This window comes from Artemia franciscana, chromosome 12, assembly GCF_032884065.1.
Source record: "Artemia franciscana chromosome 12, ASM3288406v1, whole genome shotgun sequence".
NCBI lineage: Eukaryota > Metazoa > Arthropoda > Branchiopoda > Anostraca > Artemiidae > Artemia > Artemia franciscana.
This window is the reverse complement of record NC_088874.1, coordinates 18,865,334-18,871,805: the sequence shown is the minus strand read 5'-3', so window position 1 is coordinate 18,871,805 and position 6,472 is coordinate 18,865,334.

Here is a 6,472-nt window from a genome sequence, read left to right as displayed (position 1 = left end):
AATCTGTCGTCCTTTATCCGCAAAATTTGTCCTAGTCATCTCAACTTTTTTCTTATTATAACCCTAGAAAATGGGATTGAACCAGACTTTTCGTTCCACCTACTGTTTGAAATACGGTTAGTCAGTTAAGTCCAAGCATATCCAAACTTAATGAAACTTACATATTTAGTATAAGCATCAAAAGCAGATTCTTTTATGAATAAACCGTTTATTCAACTTTTTTTGTTATTATTATTTCGATTCTACTCTTAGAGGTTTCTCCGTCCTTACTCTTCATTAAATACACAAACAAGTTTTTTTTAACTTAAAGTAAGGAGCAAGATTAAAACTTAAAACAAACAGAAATTATTACGCATATGAGGTTGTTCGCCCCCTCGTCAATACCTCGCTCTTTACGCTACAGTTCTTTAAGAATGAAGCCTGAATCACAAAGACCATTTAATTAGAATAAATAGCTCTTTTGAAAGTACTAAAAAAAATAGCATAATGAGCGAGGTACTGATGACGGGGCGAACCCCTTCATATACGGAATAATTTGTGTTCGTTTCAAGTTTTATTGTTGCTCCTTATTTCACTTGAAAAATGCGTTTTTTAATTGAATTTCTGATCGTTTTTTAAATAATGGTGAGAAATCCGGCACCCTATCATGGAAAATTCCCTTCCCCATGAAAAATTTCTCCATGGATTTATCCACCCATGTAACTTCCTCTCCCTGACCCTTCCCCCTATTAGAAAAAATCCCCCCTGAATACGTCTGTATACTTCCCAATAACCAGTATTATACGTAAACAATGGGCTAAGCTCGTAACTTCCAGGCCTTCCCCCGGGGATTGTGGGGGATTAAGTCATCTTCAAAGACATAGTCATTAGATTGTTCTACTGTGCAAAACAAAATGGCTATCTATAGGAAGGCTATCTTGTAATTTTTGATGAGTAGGACTAAACTTGATAAAACTTATATACTTGAAATGAGAATCAAAATCTGATTCTTTTGATGTATCTATTGGTATCAAAATTCCGTTTTTTACAGTTTCAGTTACTATTGAGCCGGGTTACTATTGAACCGGGGATACATGACTTACTATACATCTTACAAAATAGCCTAGAGAGTAAAGACTTATCCATAAGGAAGCTCATCGGAGTTCCTGTAGCTCGAGAACCCTGTAACAGTTTTTTTTTGTTATTACTATTTCGGTTTTAGTCGCAGAGTTTTATCCGTGCATACTGTTTGTTATCATGCACGGCTTAGTATACGTCTTATAAAGTAGCTTAGACAGTAGACTTACCCTTAAGGAAGCTCATTGGAGTTTCTGTGAATTGATAACCCCGTAACTCGTTTTCTTTAAAAACTGTAATACACGCCTGTCGGTTTTGATATGTGTAACTGAAATAGGCAGGCAAATATTTCTTTTATTAATGACAAAAGTATTCCCAGTAATTTGTCTTCACGGATTACGAAATCTAATTCAATTTTCTTGTTTTTTTTATGCCTAATCAGTACATATAGTTTATATTTCTTTGATAAAAAATATGTATTTTTTACCTGTAAGAAACAGGTAAAAACAAGAAAAGGAAAAATAGCTGGATAAAAAAAAGAAAGAATATAACACCTCACCACTCAACAGCCAAAAAAGCAAATAAAACAGAAAGTCAAAATGAATCCTGAAATAGGCAATTATTCAATTCTAGTCATCGATGCTTTTCTTTCATCGCCTATTTTCAACTCGTTTCTTAAACAAGTATCAGAGGCGTAAGAAAGAAATCTTTCTCTCAGACGATATTTATCAGAAATAAGATATAAAACATTTCTGATTTAATGTCTTGATTCTAGGTTTTAATTCAAGAAGTTTAGCCAGATGTTTTGTATCGCCTGTAATCTTTTTCATAGAAAATATGGATCTTAGTGTGATCTCTTGATATTTTCGTGAATACCACTATATAGTTCCACCTTTGGATTTAGATGCCCCCCCCCTGTTTTTCTTCTTCTTTTGTTCGTTTGATGTTTTATTTTTCTGTTGTTTGCTCAATATATTAGTAGTGACAATAGAAAGAAAATTAATCTCTGATATTGAACAGCATCTAATCTGTGGAATCCAGAGAATTAGTACATTTTCAATTCTCCAGATACCGATTTTCTGGATACTACAAAATGTGGAATCAGAATCCATATAGTATTTTTTCGTTACGGGTCCGTAAAAATATAAGTGAAAACTATCCAAAGTAAATGAAATCCAAGCTAAGAAAAGATTTAGAGTGCACCCCCTATGGACCTGCTACTATTGAAAGCCAGTCAAATATTCACAACTATTACTATTTGAATAGTGGTAGATATTTCGGGTGTAGTAGCCAGCGGCATCGATTTTCTAAAATTAAGAGGGGACACAATTTATTTCGAAAAATATGGGGGGAGGGCTAGAACTCTAGATACGCATATGTCACTTGTTGTAGTCTAGTGTAAGTATTTGGTTTGCAAACATTTGTTCTCTCTTTTAGTGAAGGTAAAGGTGTCATATTCTGGATACAGCCACAATGTAATGGTATCAACCAAAACTCAAATTAGGGATGACAAACTTGCATAACATTATTGAAGTCACATTTTTATCAACCAGGGGTCTTTCTAATACCTAGATCCATTAGGTTGGGTCTCCAGGGTCGAACCCCCTTAAATATCGTGATTCCTTCCAAAATTCCTCATGATTCACATTTTATATGTTTTGAATAGCCCCCTCTCCTTCAAATTAATTCTTGTGGGCCCGGCTAATATTTCTTTTAATTTTGAAAGTATTTAAATATTCTTGTCGTGTTCCACGCATAACTTTGTATTAATGTTAATACAAATGGACAGAGTTGAAATCGTACATTCATTTGTACCATATTTTGTATTTACCTATTAAATATGACAACTTTTTGAAAAAAAATTGCCCGTAAATAATATAAAATGGTTTAACGCTGCAAGTAACACTATAAATTGGACGTCCATAAAGTTGTCTTTTAGGTATGAAAGCTTTAGCGAACAGAAAAAACTTATTCGTATGTTAGCACTAAATATCAGTTTTTAAACGCTGCTCATGTATCTAGTGGAGCCAATTGCACGACAGGGAAGAATTTCTTTCCCTCCCCCCTCCCTGTACATTTTGAAAAAATTTCATTGAAAATATTGAAAGAAACGACAAATTTGTTCCCCCTATATATTCAAAAATACATTCCCCCCCCCTAATTTTGAAAATTAAGGCCATTGCATGCTATTACCGGTATTAAAGCATTTTTTTGTCCAGTTAAAACAATATTGATGGCTCACAGTAGGTACGTGTGCAAGGAAGGGGATTGTGCATATAATTCACCCTCCCATACATCTTGAGATTCTCACACTTTTACCATGTTTTCTACGTACTTCATTCAATTTATTGTAGGAAATATTTTTAAAGTGTACACCCTCCCTCCCGCAAATAAATTCCTGCTGCTTGTCTTACGATAAATATTCGTAGGCCTGTTTATCGTATGTACTTGATGAGCACGTCATCATATCTCCACTACAGCACGGGCAGTGTATCAATATTAATATGTTTATTAACTCTTAATACCGATAATTTTTTCTCTATCGTACCTGTTTCTCAATGTACAAGAGAATATAAAATTTTTCTAGCAATCGTAGAGCAAATTGGCTTTGAGCAATGACTTTGCTATAGAATATATTGATTTGTATAAGCCTTTTTAGTTTAAAAACTGGTAATCTGGATTCTCATTTTTTTATCCAATTATCAAAAGAGAGAAATTATACTCTGTTTTGTTGTTTAAATTCAGGTTTCAACAATCAGATTTTTCACAGAAACTGGGCCTAGACTACTTTTGCAGTGCGAAAAATGAGAAGAATAAACGGTTTCACATTTTACGGGAGGAAGTCCAACACGAAGAATATTTTTATATTGCCAATTTTTTAATCAAACAAAAAGAGATTCAAAAGCATAGCTGACATGACTGCTATGGCATTTCGCCTAAAGGGTCTTAGCCCGCAATCGCAAATTTCTTTGAGAGCAAAGGAACCTGGTGAATTCTTTCATTATTTGGGAACAATAAACAATTTGATTTTTTTTTTTTTTGGAATGCAGTATTAATCCGTTAACGCAGCTTTTTTTATACACTTATGTGGGGAACTGATAATATTTTCTTCATTCCTCTGGTAATATTGAAAAAGAGAACTTGCACGTATTTGCTATGCAATTACACAATTAAGGGAGAAAAAATAAACAGTTCATTAATCAAAAAGCTACTCATATGTGTACGAGTAGCGAATAAATCTATAAATTTTGTGTATGTCACCATGGCCCAATTGGGCTTTTCGTGTGAACAAATCTATCTATCTATCTATGTAAGCAACAAAATTTTAAGATCTTAAGAAAATTTGAGAATTTTCGTTGAGGAAAAGTTGGAGAAAGGGATAGAGAAAATAAAAACATTGGGATCCATATTTGCAAATAACTAGTGAAGATTCCCGGATATTTAAAAATATAGTTTATGTTTCTTTGATATTTAAAAAAGGCCGACAATTTGATAGTGCCAAATCAACAACCTTGCTCAGTAGACATGCTATGGAAATTAGAAACAAGACAAGAATCTAGTTATTAGAATAAAATCAAATTTTGGTTCCCTATTGTTGATTGACATTCCAATTGTTAAGCAAAAATATCGGTAGTATAAAACTGATGAAAATTGTTTCATCTTTGGTAGGAAAATCGGAGAGAAATCAATCCTAAAAAATTTTCAGAAGTGGGGTCATTTTCTTGCGGCCCAGATCCGTTGTCTTATGACAACTCTGAACACATGTTTCCAAACTAAGGTCAAACTTGTTACGTCACACTGTTTCGAGTTAAATCTACCTTGACACATTAGACTCGGAGACTTTTCTTGGATTGGCAGAATGTGGATTGCGTGTTAAATTATACATCTTGACCATAGGGAATATATTGTTGTTATCTATATTTCATCTACTCAAAGATACGAATGAAATTCAGATGGTAGTTCAAAATGTAGATTGACTTTCGCGAAGTATATATTGTCCCTATTATCTGATCAACCTAGAAACTACTCAGGTCATATTTATGCACGTGTATTGCTAATGTTTTCTTATTTTTATGGGCAAGTGGTATCTAAGAAACCATAAATGTCTTTTCTTTTAGTCGCCCCGATACAAAACACGACATTCACCATCATTGCCCGGGTAACTTTGTTGCTTCACACTGAAGGCGCTTGATAGTTCTTTATATTCCCTTTATTTATTTTATTTTTATTGAGTCATTGTTCATTCTATATTTGTTTTGTTTTTAATTTATGCTAAGGAAGCTCAGGTTTTTCAATGGGTGGCAATTGAATAAACATGTCGAAATATTTCCTCAGATGGAGGAAATATTTTGTATTTTTGGAATTCAATATATACTAGAATCTCAAGATATTTGTCAAAAGTGCATATCCATGCTAAAATTTGAAATGTTGACGAGCAAGTTTATTTATTATTTAACTTGTTGATAAGCTTATGCTCATGGGCTTAGCCAGGAGACTGTGGCCCTTCCTACACTGAAGTTAAAAATTCGAAAAGTAAGAGGGAAGTTTTCTGAAGTCCCCCTTCCCTCGGGTAAAATCTTAGCTTAGCCCATGCTGATAATAGACTGATTCTTTGCAGTTTGTAACATACTACCTCACAGAGTAATAGTCACATGTTGCCACGGTTTTCAAATAAACATTTTAGTTTTGTGACTTGACTTGAATATATTTTGGCTTGCGTCAAGCAAAGGATAAACTGTATTTTTAATTTGACTACAGGCTGAGGATGACTTTGAACTTTTGACAGCATCATATGAAGAAACAACTTTTTATCAAGTGATTGTTTACGATTTTACCAGTGATATTGTCTGTTAAATTTCACACTGTTGGAATCCACTATGCTTGTGAAACAGAGTCCATTCCCTTTCTTCTTTACACGTACTTTGTATATGGTGTGATCAGCACATTGAGCCAAATCTACAGAAGGAATGGATTTTTAGGCGTGAGTGCAACTTCCCGGCCCTGCCTATATTTCGAGCGAAAATCCTCGGACTAACATGAATTTTGATAGGCAAGCACAAAAACCCCAAGCAAGCTGTATGCAAGAAATATTAAACCATTGAACTTGACAGTTCAGGTGTTAATAGGCCTTAAATTTCATAAGTTTGGGGATCTTTTCCCTATCACGGGAGGAAATTGATGGCAAGAATCGTAATGCTACAAATTGTTCTAGACTAATTGGCTACCTCAGAGCTTCTGCTCGATAGTGTTTGATGTCAGGCCAAAATTGCTATTATACGGCAAAAAAATAGCAGAAACTGTCACATTGCCATGGCACGATCTCTTTTGTCACGGGCACTAGAACTTTAGATTTTTGATACAATCAAACCTCTCTCGATATTCCATGACCACTGGTTTTATATGATCGCCACTCGTA